The 18,446-nt window shown below is 43.2% G+C and overlaps 1 long non-coding RNA gene across 1 annotated transcript; it reads left to right on the top strand.

Annotated features, from left to right (window-relative positions):
• Nucleotides 1-448: 448 nt before the first annotated feature.
• On the top strand, nucleotides 449-3,147 carry LOC125543222. The gene is made up of 2 exons (XR_007298349.1): nucleotides 449-1,202; nucleotides 2,862-3,147. It is a non-coding gene; the product is annotated as an uncharacterized LOC125543222 (long non-coding RNA).
• Nucleotides 3,148-18,446: the final 15,299 nt, after the last annotated feature.

Genomic DNA, 18,446 nt, shown 5'->3' on the forward strand with positions numbered 1-18,446 from the left:
TAATTGAACTTTAATTTATCATGAACTTAGTACCTGATAGTGTTTTGCATGTCTATGTTGTTGTAGATAGATGGCCCGTGTTGTTGTTCCGTTGAATTCTAATGTGCTCCTATAGAAAGCTAAGTTGAAACGTGATGGTAGCAACACTACACCACAACACTAGATTGGGGGCAGTTAACTGCTGGGAGAAAAACCAATTTAAGGGCAAACTAACTGCCGGGACATGTGTTACTGCCGCTAGAAACGTGTTAGGGCGGTAAAACTGCCGGGAGAACTTTAATAACAATGGCATCTGCACTGCCGGTACACTTTACAACAAAAAATCTGCCGGGAGAACAAAATCTCGGCCCATAATCTGTCGGCCCATGCCGGAGACCGTCTTTGGCGCGAAACGGGAAAACGGCCCTAATAAGCGCGTGCCAGAGAGGAAAAAAAGCGCGCAGCTTGACGAATATTTTCGCCCATTGAGAAATACTAGCGCCGGCCCTCCCACGACCAGATCCACAACACGCCACCCCCAAATCCCCTGCATCCAGCAGATCCCCCGCCGCCGCCGCCCCGAAACCTAGCTAGTTCGTGCACCGCGCAGCCGCCTCTGCGCTCGACCACCGCGCGCCAGCGTAGCTCCCCTTCCCCCACCGCTGGCGTAGCCCCTCACCACCGCAGCTCCTCTGCCGCCGCGCACGCCAATCCGCCCTCCACTGGACCGCAAGCCGCCGCCCCCAACTATCCACCACCGGCGGAGGCCCTCCAACCAGCAAACCGCTACCACCGTCGCCCCCCCCCCCCCCCCCCCCCCCCCCCCCCCCCCCCCCCCCCCCCCCCCCCCCCCCCCCCCCCCCCCATCATGAGTGGCAGACACTCCGCCCCTCCGCCGCCCCAAGATCCACTGCATCCTGCTGCCGTGGTCACCCCACTCCAGAGCGGCACCTCCGAGCACCCCGTCGGCCACCATCGTCATCGCCAAGCCACACCACCGGCGGACACCATCCTCCGTGGAAGGGCTTCGTCGCAGCAAGTACGTACTACGCTCGTGCACTTCCTCCCCGAGTAGGCTTCACCAAGCATCAAGTGACAGGTCCGCCTCCTCCACAAGCCCCCAAACCAGCAGACCACGTGTTGGCCCTCCTCTCCAGCGAGCAGATTTGCCTGCTGAACATCCTTTCCCTGGACATCGCTGCCTCCTGTACTTCATTGGACAGGTGAGGTTTGGTAGCAATTTGTGTGCCTTCTTTTGTTCTGAATGTGCAGCACTGAACTATTCCGTCAGTTAGAACAAAACATCAATTTTTAATTGCTTTGGTGTAATAACAACAAAAAAATAGATTCATTTAATTTGGGATGAAAGAAAGCTAGTTTTGGAGTTCATTTGTAGCCCTTCAGAACACTGCTACTGTTATTACTGAACGAACAAGTTATTACTGATGTTTTGGAGTTCATTTGTAGCCCTTCAGAACACTGTTGCTGCAAGTTGAATGTTATTACTGAACTTTTTGCTTGTCTACGAACAAAAACTGCTACTGTTATTAGCCCTTCAGAACAAAGAACAGGGACCATTGGTGATTAACAAGTGCATAGCTTAATTAGATTCGTTGACACCTGACTAAGTTGTTTCATTGAGCTTTGGAGTTCATTTAATTTGAGATGAAATAAAGCTAGTTATTTAAGTCTGTTTGTTTAGTTGATGCCCCAAAGTAGTACCATATTTGTTTGTGCTTTGCGAAATAGGACATGTGGACAGAACAGGTGCTATGCTTTTATGACATATATGACATTCTTGCTGCTATTTTGTTTTTTGTATTTTCTGAAATTACATGTTTTGGTTAATTATATTCTGTTGTGTGATGACATTTCTTCTTCGTATTGTATTTCTTGTCGCATGTACTAGATATTGATGATATGCAATTTGTTACTAGATTTTTTTCATTAATAGAAGTAAACTTTCTTTCACATGTTAGGCAATTTTAGTGAAACTGGTCAAGAATGGACAAGAGTTGGATGGATAAAGCTAGAAATACGCAAGCATATATAGACGGGGTAGAGAAATTCATAGATTTTGCTTTTCCTCATTCAGCAAGAGGGAACACTATACTATGTCCTTGTAGAATTTCCTTGAACTGTTGTTGGTTTGAAGCTAGTGTTGTCTATGAGCACTTGTTATGCGATGGGTTTATTAGTGGGTACAAAAGATGGATATATCATGGGGAGGCATCATCACCTCTTGCATCCGAGAGTGACCATGATGAGGTTCAACCTGATAATTTTCAAGAGGAGATTGACCTAGATGACTATGATGAGATGCTTGAAATGATTCAAGATATAGCACATCAAAATGGGGATTTTAGTGATAGTAGTGGGGAGGATCCAAGTCACCAGGATGCTGAGCCTGAGGGCGTCGACCCTTTTCTAGAGAAGAAAAAGAAGAAAGATGAAGATGCTTTCCGACAATTCATAGCTGATGATAGGGAGGAGCTTTATCCAGGGTGCACAACCTTCTCAAAGCTACGTTTCGTTGTTAGGTTACTCCATGCAAAATCTCTTGGAGGTTGGAGTGATAAAACTTTCGACATTCTGCCAATTTAAAAATCCCCCCCCCCCCCCCCCTTGATAGCTTGTCACGCTCCACCACTGCCTGTATACTAGACGAGGCATAGGCGCATAGTTTTGTTTCTCAAAAAGTTGCCACTTTGTACTATGGTGTATTCTTTTGTACATGTGTCATATTACTCCTTGAGATGCAAAAAATGACTACTCTCCAGGTCTTTGTAAATTTAACTTGAGTTAAACTATAGCATATCAAATTGAATGTTAATTTAAATTCTGAAACAAGAGCTCCCTATTGAGTATCCTATCTATTGCAGGTTTCCCAAAGGTACACAAGTCGATGAAGGTTTGGAAGATTTTCAAACTCCTGAAGATTTGGAATACCTACAACAGTTGGTGGAGTGATTATGTAATATGCTTGTTTAGTTTGTGAAACCTGGACACTTGCTCCACTCCTTTTGCTGGTTGTTAAGCCACTGTGCTCATTTTGGTTGTGTGGCACACCCAGAAACATGTACTTCCCCACTTGTTGCACTATTTCATTTTGTTGGTTGTGTGGCACATTTTAAAACATATATATATTATGGTTGTTAATTATGTTCATCCAATGATGTTTTAAGGTTCTGGATGAGGCCTGAAGTTATTTTGAATGAAGTGTATGGATGAGACATATATGTGACTTTGATTGAAATATGTATAAATTGTACGTGTGATACGTCCTGATTGGTTGAACATATTAAATGGATATTACATAGGGGATGCCTAGACCAATTAGGTAGTGAAATTTGCATACTGGCAAAACAACTTCCGGGTCAAAACTCTTCTGCCGACAGTTTGACTGCCAATAATTGATGTTCCACGTGTCTTGCCGAATCTGCCGGGAGAAAAGAAACTGCCGGCAAATAAATGCACTAGGGCAGATGGACTGCCGGGAATATTTTATCTGCCGGGACAAGTAATCCCCGGCAGCCGTTCTCGTGGCAGTTCTACCTGCCGGGAGAAATACTGTCCCGGCAGATAGTGTCGCTTAAAGTGTTTTCTCACGGCAGTTTACATGTTGTTGCATCAGTGTTGTGGTGTAGTGCAACAACACAGACTGGGTCCGTAACTTGAGGATTATCCTCATTGTTGCACAGCAGAATTACGTCCTGGAAGCACCGCTAGGTGACAAACCCGCTGCAGAAGCAATGCCAGATGTTATGAACACCTGGCAGAGCAAAGCTGATGACTACTCAATAGTTCAGTGTGCCATGCTTTACGGCTTAGAACCGAGACTTCAACGATGTTTTGAACGTCATGCAGCGGGATGAGAGATATGCCCGGATTGAGAGATATGAAGTCTCCAATAAGTTGAGAGATATGCCCGGATTGAGAGATATGAAGTCTCCAATAAGTTCTACAGCTGCAAGATGGAGGAGAATAGTTCTGACAGTGAACATATACTCAGAATGTCTGGGTACCACAACCACTTGACTCAACTGGGAGTTAATCTTCCTGATGATAGTGTCATTGACAGAGTTCTTCAATCACTGCCACCAAGCTACAAGAGCTTCGTGATGAACTATAATATGCAAGGGATGGATAAGACGATTCCCGAGCTCTTCGCAATGCTAAAGGCTGTGGAGGTAGAAATCAAGAAGGAGCATCAAGTGTTGATGGTCAACATGACCACCAGTTTCAAGAAAAAGGGTAAAGGGAAGAAGGGGAACTTCAAGAAGAACGGCAAGCAAGTTGCTGCTCAAGTGAAGAAGCCCAAGTATGGACCTAAGCCTGAGACTGAGTGCTTCTACTACAAAGGGACTGGTCACTAGAAGCGGAACTGCCCCAAGTATTTGCGGATAAGAAGGATGGCAAGGTGAACAAAGGTATATGTGATATACATGTTAGTGATGTGTACCTTACTAATGCTCACAGTAGTGCCTGGGTATTTGATACTGGTTCAGTTGCTAACATTTGCAACTCGAAACAGGGACTACAGATTAAGCGAAAATTGGCTAAGGACGAGGTGACGATGCGCGTGGGAAATGGTTCCAAAGTCGATGTGATCGCGGTCGGCACGCTACCTCTACATCTACCTTCAGGATTAGTTTTAGACATAAATAATTGTTATTTGGTGCCAGCGTTGATCATGAACATTATATCTGGATCTTGTTTGATGCGAGACGGTTATTCATTTAAATCTGAGAATAATGGTTGTTCTATTTATATGAGTAATATCTTTTATGATCATGCACCCTTGAAGAGTGGTCTATTCTTGATGAATCTCGATAGTAGTGATACACATATTCATAATATTGAAGTCAAAAGATGCAGAGTTGATAATGATAGTGCAACTTATTTATGGCACTGCCGTTTAGGTCATATTGGTGTAAAGCGCATGAAGAAACTCCATTCTGATGGACTCTTGGAATCACTTGATTATGAATCACTTGGTACTTGCGAACCATGCCTCATGGGCAAGATGACTAAAACGCCGTTCTCCAGAACAATGGAGTGAGCAACAAATTTGTTGGAAATCATACATACTGATGTATGTGGTCCGATGAATATAGAGGCTCGCGGCGGGTATCGTTATTTTCTCACCTTCACAGATGATTTGAGTAGATATGGGTATATCTACTTGATGAAACATAAGTCTGAAACATTTGAAAAGTTCAAAGAATTTCAGAGTGAAGTGGAAAATCATCGTAACAAGAAAATAAAGTTTCTATGATCTGACCGTGGAGGAGAATATTTGTGTTAAGAGTTTGGTCTTCATTTGATACAATGCGGAATAGTTTCGCAACACACGCCACCCGGAATACCACAGCGTAATGGTGTGTCCGAATGTCGTAATCGTACTTTACTATACATGGTGCGATCTATGATGTCTCTTATTGATTTACCGCTATCATTTTGGGGTTATGCTTTAGAGACGGTTGCATTCACGTTAAATAGGGCACCATCTAAATCCATTTAGATGACACCTTATGAACTATGGTTTGGCAAGAAACCAAAGTTGTCGTTTCTTAAAGTTTGGGACTGGGATGCTTATGTGAAAAAGCTTCAACCTGATAAGCTCAAACCCAAATCGGAGAAATGTGTCTTCATAGGATACCCAAAGGAGACTGTTGGGTACACCTTCTATCACAGATCCGAAGGCAAGACATTCATTGCTAAGAATGGATCCTTTCTAGAGAAGGAGTTTCTCTCGAAAGAAGTGAGTGGGAGGAAAGTAGAACTTGACGAGGTAATTGTATCTTCTCCCTTATTGGAAAGTAGTTCATCACTAAAATCAGTTCCAGTGATTCCTACACCAGTAAGTGAGGAAGCTAATGATGATGATCATGAAACTTCTGATCAAGTTACTACCGAACCTCATAGGTCAACCAGAGTAAGATCCGCAATAGAGTGGTACGGTAATCCTGTTCTGGAGGTCATGTTACTTGACCATGACGAACCTACGAACTACGAGGAAGTGATGATGAGCCCAGATTCTGCAAAATGTCTTGAGGCCATGAAATCTGAGATGGGATCCATGTATGAGAACAAAGTATGGACTTTGGTTGACTTGCCCGATGATCGGCAAGCCATCGAGAATAAACGGATCTTCAAGAAGAAGTCTGACGCTGACGGTAATGTTACTGTCTACAAAGCTCGACTTGTTGCAAAAGGTTTTCGACAAGTTCAAGGAGTTGGCTACGATGAGACCTTCTCACCCGTAGCAATGCTTAAGTCCGTCCGAATCATGTTAGCAATTGCTGCATTTTATGATTATGAAATTTGGCAAATGGATGTAAAGACTGCATTCCTGAATGGATTTCTGGAAGAAGAGTTGTATATGATGCAACCTGAAGGTTTTATCGATCCAAAGGGTGCTAACAAAGTGTGCAAGCTCCAGCGATCCATCTATGGACTGGTGCAAGCATCTCAGAGTTGGAATAAACATTTTGATAATGTGATCAAAGCATATGGTTTAGTACAGACTTTTGGAGAAGCCTGTATTTACAAGAAAGTGAGTGGGAGCTCTGTAGCATTTCTAATATTATATGTGGATGACATATTGTTGATTGGAAATGATATAGAATTTCTGGATAGCATAAAAGGATACTTGAATAAGAATTTTTCAATGAAAGACCTCGGTGAAGCTGCTTATATATTGGGCATCAAGATCTATAGAGATAGATCAAGACGCTTAATTGGACTTTCACAAAGCACATACCTTGATAAAGTTTTGAAGAAGTTCAAAATGGATCAGGCAAAGAAAGGGTTCTTGCCTATATTACAAGGTGTGAAGTTGAGTCAGACTCAATGCCCGACCACTGCAGAAGATAGAGAGAAAATGAAAGGTGTTCCCTATGCTTCAGCCATAGGCTCTATCATGTATGCAATGCTGTGTACCAGACCTGATGTGTGCCTTGCTATAAGTTTAGTAGGGAGGTACTAAAGTAATCCAGGAGTGGATCACTGGACAGCGGTCAAGAACATCCTGAAATACCTGAAAAGGACTAAGGATATGTTTCTCGTATATGGAGGTGACAAAGAGCTCGTCGTAAACGTTTACGTCGATGCAAGCTTTAACACTAATCCGGATGACTCTAAGTCACAGACCGGATACGTGTTTTTATTAAATGGAGGAGCTGTCAGTTGGTGCAGTTCCAAGCAAAGAGTTGTGGTGGGATCTACGTGTGAAGCGGAATACATAGCTGCTTCGGAAGCAGCAAATGAAGGAGTCTGGATGAAGGAGTTCATATCCGATCTTGGTGTCATACCTAGTGCATCGGGTCCAATGAAAATCTTTTGCGACAATACTGGTGCAATTGCCTTGGCAAAGGAATCCAGATTTCACAAAAGAACCAGGCACATCAAGAGACACTTCAATTCCATCTGTGATCAAGTCAAGGAGGGAGACATGGAGATTTGCATGATACATACGAATCTGAATGTTGCAGACCCATTAACTAAGCCTCTCTCACGAGCCAAACATGATCACCACCAAGACTCCATGGGTGTTAGAATCATTACAATGTAATCTAGATTATTGATTCTAGTGCAAAAGGGAGACTGAAGGAAATGTGCCCTAGAGGCAATAATAAAGTTGTTATTTATATTTCCTTATATCATGATAAATGTTTATTATTCATGCTAGAATTGTATTAACCAGAAACTTAGTACATGTGTGAATACATAGACAAACAGAGTGTCACTAGTTTGCCTCTACTTGACTAGCTCGTTGAATCAATGATGGTTAAGTTTCCCAACCATGGACATGAGTTATCAGTTGATTAACGGGATCACATCATTAGAGAATGATGTGATTGACTTGACCCATGTGTTAGCTTAGCACGATGATCGTTTAGTTTGTTTCTATTGCTTTCTCCATAACTATACATGTTCCTATGACTATGAGATCATGCAACTCCCGAATACCGAAGGAACACTTTGTGTGCTACCAAACATCACAACGTAACTAGGTGATCATAAAGGTGCTCTACAGGTGTCTCCGATGGTGTTTGTTGAGTTGGCATGGATCAAGATTAGGATTTGTCACTCCGATTGTCGGAGAGGTATCTCTGGGCCCTCTCGGTAATGTACATCACAATAAGCCTTGCAAGCAATGTAGCTAATGAGTTAGTTACGGGATGTATCATTACAGAACGAGTAAAGAGACTTGTCGGCCACGAGATTGAACTAGGTATTGAGATACCGATGATCAAATCTCAGGCAAGTAACATATCGATGACAAAGGGAACAATGTATACCGTTATGCGGTTTGACCGATAAAGATCTTCGTAGAATATGTACGAGCCAATATGAGCATCCAGGATCCGCTATTGGTTATTGACCGGAGATGAGTCTCGGTCATGTCTACATAGTTCTCGAACCCATAGGGTCCACACGCTTAACGTTCGGTGACGATCGGTAATATGAGTTTATGTGTTTTGAGGTACCAAAGGTAGTTCGGAGTCCCGGATTTGATCACGGACATGATGAGGAGTCTCGAAATGGTCAAGACATAAAGATCGATATATTGGATGACTATATTTGGACTTCGTAAGGGTTCCGGGCAAGTTCGGATAAATACCGGAGTACCAAGGGGTTACCGGAACCCCCCGGGGAGTGTAATGGGCCTATTGGGCCTTAGTGGAGACGAGGAGGAGCGGCCAGGGCAGGCCGCACGCCCCCTCTCCCTCTAGTCCGAATTGGACAAGGAGGGGGGACGGCGCCCCCCTTTCCTTCCCACTCTCTCCTCCTTCCCTCTCTCCTACTCCTACTCTTGGAAGGGTTGGAGTCCTACTCCCAGTGGGAGTAGGACTCCCCTTGGGGTGCACCTAGGAGGGTCGGCCTCTCCCCCTCCTTCACTCCTTTATATACGGGGAGGGGGCACCCCATAGACACACAAGTTGATCATTGATCTTTTAGCCGTGTGCGGTGCCCCCTCCACCATAATCCACCTCGGTTATGTCGTAGCGGTGCTTAGGCGAAGCCCTGTTTCGGTAGCATCATCATCACCATCATCACACTCTCGTGCTGACGAAGCTCTACTAGATCATGAGTTCGCAGGACGTCACCAGCTGAACGTGTGCAGATCGCGGAGGTGCCGTACGTTCGGTAGTAGGATCGGTCGATTGTGAAGACGTACGACTACATCAACCGCGTTGTCATAACGCTTCTGCTTATGGTCTACGAGGGTATGTAGACGATACTCTCCCCTCTTGTTGCCATGCATCACCATGATCTTGCATGTGCGTAGGAAATTTTTGAAATTACTGTGTTCCCCAACACAAACGCTGCAGCGATTCTTCGGCACGACGCACGAAGAGATCTGGAAGCTGCTTTTCAAGGCCCAGAAGTCGTGGCCGGAGCCGACCGAAGACGTCGGCCTCGACTGTGCTCATCCGGCCACTCCAGTAAGTTTTCAGATTTCCGAATCATAACTTCAACTTGTAAATCCAAGGGGTATGCTGAGCCTTCCATTCTTTCTTCGGGGTTGGACAAAGAAGGCAGAGCGGATCCGATGTCCGCCTCCGCTGCCTGAAGACCCAGCCATTCCTCTTCTTACGAAGATGCCGGACTGATAACCCACATGTATAGGGGGTCGCAACAGTTTTCCAAGGTAGAGTATTCAAACCAAATTTATAGATTCAACACTAGGGGAGCCAAAGAATATTTGAAGGTATTAGCACCTGAGTTGTCAATTCAACCACACCTGGAAACTTAATATATGCAGCAAAGTATTTAGTAGCAAAATAATATGATAGTAGTGGTAACGGCATCAAAGAGAATATATCTAGTTGTTTCTTCACTCATAACATAACCTTCTGGTACCTTAGGCAATTCATATCTAGTAAGGCTAGTTCTAGTGGGTGTTTCAGGAGTTTCAGTTTCAAGCTCGTCATCAGATTCAACAACATCATGTTGTATAACTCTAGCAATTTGTTTATCAAGAAATTCACCAAGTGGCACATCGTCATTATCAAGCAAGGTACTAGCATCATTCATAGTAGAAGTAGCATTATCAATAACTTGCGACATATCAGAATTAATAGCATGTGGTTGGGTTGCAAGTTTATTCATAACAGAAGGTGAATCTAAAGTAGAACTGGATGGCAGTTCCTTACCTCCCCTCGTCCTTGAGGGAACTATCTTAGTCTTAGGATCCTTCAGATTCTTCATAGTGATAATATGATAATAATCCCAAGTGACTCAACAAATATAGCTATGCTCCCCGGCAACGACGCCAGAAAAAGTTCTTGATAACCCACAAGTATAGGGGATCGCAACAGTTTTCGAGGGTAGAGTATTCAACCGAAATTTATAGATTCGACACAAGGGGAGCCAAAGAATATTTGAAGGTATTAGCAGCTGAGTTATCAATTCAACCACACATGGAGATTAATTATCTGCAGCAAAGTGATCAGTAGCAAAGTAGTTTGATAGTTTTCATAGTAGTGACAGCAGCAATAGTAACAGTAACAGTGATAGTAGTAATTTTGTAGCAAGTGTAACAGTGACGATAGCAGTAATAACTTAGCAAAAACAATATAAGATAAATTCATAGGCATTGGATCGGTGACTTGTTGGATGATATTCATCATGTGACAATTATAACCTACGGCGATACGGCACTAGCTCCAGTTCATCGACATAATGTAGGCATGTATTCCATAAATAGTCGTACGTGCTTTACTAAAAGAACTTGCATGACATCTTTTGTCCTACCCTCCCATGGTAGCGGGGTCCATATTGGAAACTAAGGGATATTAAGGCCTCCTTTTAATAGAGAAACTAGAACAAAGCATTAACACATAGTGAATACATGAACTCCTCAAACTATGGTAATCACCGGAAGAGGTCCTAGTTAATGTCACTCAGGGGTTATCGGATCATAACACCTAGTAGGTCACTATAAATTGCAAGATCGGATCTAGAACATGGATATAATGGTGATAACATAAATAGTTCATATCTGAAATCATGGCACCCGGGCCCAAAGTGACAAGCATTAAGCATGGCAAAGTCATAGCAACATCAATCTAAGAACATAGGGGATACTAGGGATCAAGCCCTAACAAAACTAACTCGATTACATGATGAAACTCATCCAACTCATCACCGACCAGCGAGCCTATGAAGGAATTACTCACTCCCGATGGGGAGCATCATGGAATTGGCAATGGAGAATGGTTAGTGATGACGAAGAATGAAGATCCCCCTCTCCGGAGCCCCAAACGAACTCTAGATCTGCCCTCCCGAGGAAGAACAGGGCTTGGCGGCAGCTCCGTCTCATGGTTCTTGATAATTCTTTCTCCCTGATTTTTTTTGGAAAATAGGATTTTATAGCGTCGGTTTCAGGGTCTGCGGGGCCACCAGGTGGGGACAACCGACCTGGGAACACCAGGAGAGGGGGCGCACCCTGGTGGGTTGTGCCCACCCAGGCGCCCCTCTCCGGCAGGTCTTGGCTCCAGAAATTCTTATTATTGATATAGAAAATCCTCGCAAAGTTTCGTTCCATTCCGAGAAATTTTATTTCTGCACAAAAACAACACCATGGTAGTTCTACTGAAAACAACATCAGTCCTGGGTTAGTTTCATTCAAATCATGCAAATTAGAGTCCAAAACAAGAGGAGAAGCGTTAGGAAAACTAGATACGTTGGAGACGTATCAAATCCCCCAAGCTTAAACCTTTGCTTGTCCTCAAGCAATTCAGTTGATAAATTGAAAGTGAAAAAGAAAAACTTTTACGAACTCTTTTGCTCTTGTTTGCATAAATAAGCTTAAATAGCACCCAGGTTTTCAGCCAACATTATAACTAACCATGCCGACAATAAATCTTAAAGATTATAATGACTCATATCAATGAGATAATCAGCTAGCGAGCAATAATAAGGTATCTCAAACGGCAACACGTTGTCAAAACACCATGATATAATATGACAATAGTGGTATCTCGCTAGCCCTTTCTGAGACCGCAAAACATAAATGCAGAGCACCTCCAAAGTTCAAGCAGCGACTAAACATTGTAATCCATGGTAGAAAAGATCCTGTCATGATGCACCCAACATTAGCTACACACAATAGATAAATCATGACAACTGTGCTCTTCTCAGTTTCCGGTGCTTGTTTTAGAAGGTGATGACACAACATAAAAGTAAATAGGTAGTCCCTCCGCAAAGGGAAGCAGTGATTTGCAGAGGTGCCAGAGCTCAGTTTTCTAAAACAAAGTTAAATGAAATTTTGAGACATGCACCCTTTTCATTTACTTCATGACTGTCACTTATCAACATCTTCCATGCTAAACACGCTAGTGGCGGTTCCCAAGCGATAAAAGTAAAGGTTTTGACTCCATTGGGAGTTTTTGTTTGATTATTTCAGAGTGAACACTTTTTCATGTTTGCAATTTGGGACTGGGCATCCCTATTACCGCCCTTTTCTCGTGCGCTGGCGAGTGGATAAACACTCGACCTGAGAATAACCCACTTAGCATGGAAGATACCGACCACCTCCTATCGTTCCATGAATGATCCAGGCACACAAAACGGATAATTTTTAGAAGTTTTTAGAGGTGGCACATGCAAATTTACTTAGGACGGCAGGGTAATACCGTATATAGGTAGGTATGGTGGACTCATCTGGAATAACTTTGGGTTCAAGGTTTTTGATGTACAAGCAGAATTCCCACTTAGTACAGGCGAAGACTACCAATTAGATTGAGAAGCGGCCAGCTAGAGAGCAACAACGATCATAACCATGCATTATGCATAGGTAACATTTGACACTAGCATGAGTAGGATATGAACACCATGAACATAAATATCATAGAGCTATGTTGGTTTTGATTCAACTACATGCATAAACATGTGCCAAGTCAAGCCACTCGAACATTCAGAGGAGGATACCATATCATCATACTACATCACAATCATTTTAATGCCATGTTGATATCCAAGATAAATAATTATCAACTCCCAGCTACTTATGCATGGCATGAGAAACTATAATCTCTAATTGTCATTGCAAACATGTTTAATCATAACGAGCTGAAGCATGGATACTAGGATAAACATATTTACACAGATAGAACAAGTCGAGTTCATACCAATTTCTCTCTGTCATAGCCAATTCATCGAATGTCGTCATTATTGCCTTTCACTTGCACGACCGAACGATATGAAAATAATAATAGTGCAAGAGTGCCATGGACTAAGCTGGAATCTGCAAACATTTTATTCAACAGGAGAAGACAAGGTAAAATGCTCTCTTTATTAGTTCAACAATTATTCATATGAGAGCCACTCAACATTTTCATCGTGGTCTTCTCCTTGGTACAACTCGAATAAAAAGAAAAGAAATTCATAGAAACACACTAAAATATTTTTGGAGTTTTTGGTCTTCTTGAACAAGCAAATAAAGGGAAAAGCAAAAACTAGAAAAACTATTTACACGGGAAATCTCCCAACAAGCAAGAGAAGAACGAGCAAATCTTTTTGGGTTTTCTATTTAATAATACTACTAAGTATGCATAGAAAGTAAATTGACTACAACTAATTTTTTTAATTTTTTTCTAAAGTTTTTCAAACACACAAGAAGAAAGCAAGAAAATAAATCTAAGCATGGATGATACAATGAAAAAGTGTGGAACCGAAAAATAAAATAAGTGAATATGAATGTAAAGTCGGTGGAAACACGTACTCCCCCAAGCTTAGGCTTTTGGCCTAACTTGGCAGTCGATCAGTAGCCTGGAGGGTAGTAGGGGTGCTAAGAACCAAGCATACACTCATCCAACTGCGAAGGCTCCTCTTGTGCCGCTTCCGCAGCAGCCTGAGCATTCCGGTAGGTGATGATGTCCGCAAGCATGATCCTATATCCGCCCCTGGCAGCAGAATCAAACAAAGCAGGTGCAGGCAGTGGAATAATATCATGAGTTTTCACGCTAAAAACTAGTTTATAAGGAATGGGGATATCAGGATAATCTCGTGCATGAAAATGATGGTGTTTCATGGCTGCTCGGTCTAGGTAAACCTTGGTCAGAGGCTAATCATGATGTCGTATCTTAACCTCGAAGTGAGCCGCCAAACGAATAGAAAAAATCCCACCATGTATTTCACCCTGTGATTTATTAAGATGGAGGCGAAAAGCCACAATAGCTCGCAAGCTATGAGTGTTCTCGCTCTCTAGTGCTCGGCGTAAAACAGCAAAGTCTGGGGCGCTAAGCGCACCCACTTTCTTTCTAGCAAGCAAGCACTTAGCGACAAATAAAGCAAAATAATGTACGACAGGAAAGTGTATGCTAGTAGCAGTGGTGGCTGAGACCCCTCTCTCATCTCCCACTGTCAAAGTGCGATAAAAGTCCTCAAACCCAGTCGGCCTAGGCTCGGATAAGCTCCCATTAGAGGGGATCAAGCATATATCACAAAATTCAGTAAGTGGTATCTAATGGTTTCCAGCATATAAATCGAAGCTCACTTCAGGAGGATTATTTCTAGGCAGGAAAGTAAAACTCTGAACAAAGATGTTTGTGAGGATTTGGTGCTGGTCACACTCATCTGTGATGAAGTCGGTGAGGCCGGCATTCACAACATATTGTGTGAACTCTTGAAGGACTCCCGCCTCTTCCAGGAACGGGGTGTGCGGCCATTCACACGGCCGTACCTCCACCAACCTCCGAGGGTGGAGATCACTGTCAGAAGACTCCCCAATAACACCCTTGGAGTTCTTCTTCGAGCCAAACTTCCTGAAGATATTCATGTCCGCGTACAATTTTATAAAAATAAAAAAATTTGGGGTGACAAAAATTTGTCAACAAAACTTTATAAGATTGATAGCAACTACTCACAGGGATACATAGAGGCCATAACAAGCATTCAAACTACTTAGAACCCTAAGAATTTAACATGCAAACACATCTACAGTAGCACCCAAGAGTAACTAATTATTCAAGATATAAACCACTAAAACAAAAACTAATTGGACAAAGAGTCACATACCAAGCAACAATCCCCCGAAACAGTTTCGGAAACGGAGCTTCGAGCAAAGAGACCGAAATCCGCGGGTTTGAGCTCAAGAACACGGGAGAGCAATGGAGATTTTTTTTCTGGAGGTAAGAGATGATGTGGGATGAAGAGGTAAGTGAGGGGGCCCATGTGGGGACCACAACCCACCAGGGCACGCCTGGGGGTCCTGGCGCGCCCAGGTGGGTTGTGCCCACCTAGTGCACCTCCCTCTGATATTATTTGCACCAGAAATTCAGAAATATTCAGGAAAAAAATCTTGTAAAAATTTCAGGGCATTCTAAGAACTTTTATTTTTGGGTCATTTTTTATTGCACGGGAAATTCAGAAAACAGAAAAACATGGCATTTAATTTTATTTAACTAATAAAAACAGAAAACAAAAGGTAGGGCAAAAGGTAGTGTTTACTAAATTCATCAACTTCATACCGCTCAAAAATGATCCATTAATAAGGTTGATCAGGTCTTATTAACAACCACTTCCGATTAGCATGAAACCGAAGAACTTTCGTAAATCACTAAGTTACCTCAATGGGGATATGCATTTCCCCAATAATAAGCATTTCGTATTTCTTTTTGACAGTAGTTAGAGGTATTTGAAAACTTCCAATAGTGATTGTTGGAGATTTTTCAATTACATTAATACCATTCACTTGGAATTGTTTCTTCGGAAAGTGCACCATATGCTCATTACCATTGATATGAAAAGTGACCTTACTTTTATAGCAATCAATAACAGCCCCTGCAGTGTTCAAGAAGGGTCTACCAAGGATAATTGACATGTTGTTGTCCTCGGGCATCTCAAGTACGACAAAGTCAGTCAAAATAGTAACATTAGCAAAAACAACGGGCACATCCTAAAAAATACCGATAGGTATGGCAGTTGATTTGTCAGCCATTTACAAAGATATTTCAGTAGGTGTGAGTTTATTCAAGTCAAGTCTTTTATATTGTAGCGACCCGACCCGAATGGATCAAGTCTCTGTGCTTAAGTGTCATCCCTGGATCGGTATGCTGACACACACAGTACTCGAAGGATTTATAACAGAGATAAATCCCATGTATAAAGTAACGTAAATGCTATTACCTCAATCCATATAGAGGAAGCAACAAGGTTGTGGATTCCCATCAACACCAACGACAAAGTTGAGTGTAGAAATCGTAACCCTAACGTATCACTTACTCGACGTAAGAAACCTGCAACATGAGACGTTGCAGCCCGAAACGGGTCAGTACATTGAATGTACTGGCAAATTCACACCATAGAGAAAATGATGAACAATGGCTATCACTACATGCATATTTGGCTAGTGGAAAAGCTCTATGGTTATAAGGTTTTTGCGTAAAGCCAATTTTTCCCTACTGCAAAGGAATAAATTTATTTATCTATCATGGTGGTTGTGAAACATCGAGAATGGTTGACAGCATTCCGATCCCAATTAAGTAATTAAAACCCAACAACATTAATTAGAAGTAACATGATGAGATTCACAATGATATTCAAGTACTAGATACTCAGGTTGTCCATAACCGGGGACACGGCTAATCATGATTAGTTTGTACACTCTGCAGAGGTTTGCGCACTTTTCCCCACATGACTCGATCGCCTCCGTTTGGTTTCTCGCACTACAAGGTGTTTGAGAAATGGATGACCGAGACATAGTCTTTCAGAAGCGCTAGAACCTTACATGTGGGGTAGACCGTACCACCTACAACCCCTACATCTGCTAGTCCACCCCGTAAGAGTTCGCACAACTTAGTCAACTATGCCAGAGCCCATAGTAGCATGTGGCTGCACACGGAAGTTACTAGCATGAATGATCTTATGATCCCTTTGAGCCTGGGTGGCGGTCCAAAATAAAACAGGCAAGTCCTGATAGACATCAGGTGCCTCAATCCACCCAGATGTGTGTTTAAGTTGCCACCTTAGATAAACCATTAAAAATTATCAACTCACATCTGTCATGGATATCACTCACCCAATCCACGTCTACTAGCATAGCATGGCATAATAAGCAAACGTAGAAGTAACTCCCAAAGGTTTCATAATAATACAGGTAATAGGTACTACCTCATCTACTTCCCATCGCACAATTTAATTAGATCCTAATCATGCAATGTGAGAGGATTGATCTAATGCAATAAAACATGGGTTGTAGAAAAGGTATGATCAAAGTGTTACTTGCCTGCAATGTTGATGAAGATGATTCGCACTCAAAAATCTTGATAGCTCTACTCGTCACACTCCGGTCAATCTATCGTAAGCAAGCAATAGTAACCACACATAAGCAATCACTCAAAAGATCGGGAAGAACGAAGAAAACAAATCGGAAAACATCGAAACCAAGCAAATAACTCTTGCAACATAAAACAATTTCTAACAGTACCAAAATTATATGAATTTGGCCTTATTAGAATGTTTAGGTCAAGAGCTTCGATTTGCAAAAAGAATCAACTCAAACGGAGCTACGAAACTCAAGTTATGATCAAACGAAGCTTGAATTCAAATCTGATCTAATTCAAATTTTAAACTTTTCAAAAACATGTTTGAGTTGTTTATCCGGATAGAGGAGATCATAACGAAGATGTGAGCGTTGGTTTCGTTGGATTTGGACTAACGAGCAAAAAGTTATGAGCGTTTGAAAAACAGGGGCTAAACTGTAAAGAAAATCCTCACATATAGGTCCCTGGCCGAAATTAAATAGAAAAAGGAAAAAAGAAAAAAATCTATCTAACGAACGTTCGCTGTAGAAGCTTACATAGGGAACGTTTACTAATTAAAGAAAAGGTTTATGGTTTTTTTTAAACAGAATCGATATGGTCCTTTGGATCCAGATCTGACGGCGAGGGAGGAGCGGGGAGTTACCGCGGTGGCGGCGGCGGTCAACGGCGAGCCGGGACGGCGGCGGCGGCTCGGGTCCGACCGGGGCGGTGGCTCCGGTCGTCCAGGAGGGCGGCGAAGGGGCCAGGGAGGGGCGACGCGACGAGACGAGGAGGATGGCGGCGTCGACGGTGGTCCGCAGGACGGGACGGAGCGGGACGGCGACGGTGGTTCTCGCCGGCGACTGCGGCTTCCGGCGGATGCGGCGCGTCGGCTGAGGGAGAGAGAGAGAGAGAGAGAGAGAGAGAGAGAGAGAGAGAGAGAGAGAGACGGGGCCCGGCTCCGCTATTTGAGGAGGGGAGGCGAGGCGATTCCTTGCGCGAGGGGCCGGGGCGGAGCTGCGGACTCCCGCCCGGTCATGGCGGCGCCGGTGAGGCGTGCGGGCGGCGGACTCCCGGTCGGGAGGGAGGCGGTGCGGCGAGGCTGGGCTTTGGCCTGGCCCGGTTGGCTGGGCCGGCCCAGTCGGAGAGGGAGTGTTTTTTTTCCAGACAAACAAAGAGGGATAAAACAAATAGAAATATATATATTAT

The sequence above is a fragment of the Triticum urartu genome, chromosome 3, assembly GCF_003073215.2.
Source record: "Triticum urartu cultivar G1812 chromosome 3, Tu2.1, whole genome shotgun sequence".
NCBI classification, from domain to species: domain Eukaryota; kingdom Viridiplantae; phylum Streptophyta; class Magnoliopsida; order Poales; family Poaceae; genus Triticum; species Triticum urartu.